The sequence below is a fragment of the Falco peregrinus genome, chromosome 2 (genome assembly GCF_023634155.1).
Source record: "Falco peregrinus isolate bFalPer1 chromosome 2, bFalPer1.pri, whole genome shotgun sequence".
Lineage (NCBI taxonomy): Eukaryota > Metazoa > Chordata > Aves > Falconiformes > Falconidae > Falco > Falco peregrinus.
Genome location: NC_073722.1, coordinates 70,108,145 through 70,108,594, shown reverse-complemented (window position 1 = coordinate 70,108,594; position 450 = coordinate 70,108,145).

The window sequence follows — 450 nt, the reverse complement described above, 5'->3', positions numbered from 1 at the left end:
ACTGTTTCAAGACACTGAAATGTCTCACTGTAGGTTTCCTCTCATAACCGGGACATGCGTGCACACGAAGAAAGAAACAAAGCACAAAAGGACAGTTTAAGCAAACAATAACAGAGATGCACCTTTCTAATTAGGTTAAGCCACGATACCTTAAGATTGCTTTTCACATTGGCTAGTAAAATGAAGACATCTCTTTGAACGCCTCTGATAGTAGGATATATAAGGTTATACGAGATTAGGCCTGTCTTAGCATAACCTTTTTTGCATTGACAGCTGAAAAATACCAAGTTAAGCGAGCAAAATGAGATTACACACTCCCACCCACCCACAAAACTAGGTTGCACTCTCTCTCTAACATGCCAGGCTTTCCAAAAGGCTGCTACTCAAACACAAAAATCTGGGAAAGGACTTGCTACAATTAATAGAACCTGAGTAACTTAGCAACGAGCT